The sequence below is a fragment of the Arachis duranensis genome, unplaced genomic scaffold, assembly GCF_000817695.3.
Source record: "Arachis duranensis cultivar V14167 unplaced genomic scaffold, aradu.V14167.gnm2.J7QH unplaced_Scaffold_98819, whole genome shotgun sequence".
NCBI classification, from domain to species: domain Eukaryota; kingdom Viridiplantae; phylum Streptophyta; class Magnoliopsida; order Fabales; family Fabaceae; genus Arachis; species Arachis duranensis.
In genome coordinates this window covers 17,021-17,516 of record NW_026265263.1, presented here as the reverse complement: position 1 = coordinate 17,516, position 496 = coordinate 17,021, and positions in this window count along the sequence as shown.

The following is a 496-nucleotide window of genomic DNA, read 5'->3' as shown; positions in this document are numbered from 1 at the left end:
TGATGAGCGGATAATTTGTACGCTTTTTGGCATTGTTTTTAGTATGTTTTTAGTATGATCTAGTTAGTTTTTAGTATATTTTTATTATTTTTTAGTTAAAATTCACTTTTCTGGACTTTATTATGAGTTTGTGTGTTTTTCTGTGATTTCAGGTATTTTCTGGCTGAAATTGAGGGACCTGAGCAAAAATCTGATTCAGAGACTGAAAAGGACTGCAGATGTTGTTAGACTCTGACCTCCCTGCACTCGAAGCGGATTTTCTGGGGCTACAGAAGCTCAATTGGCGCGCTCTCAACGGCGTTGGAAAGTAGACATCCTGCGCTTTCCAGCAATATATGATAGTTTATACTTTGCCCAAGATTTGATGGCCCAAACCGGCGTTCAAAGTCACCCTCAGAATTCCCAGCGTTAAACGCTGGAACTGGCACAAGAATGGGAGTTAAACGCCCAAACTGGCATAAAAGCTAGCGTTTAACTCAAAGAAGAGTCTCTACAC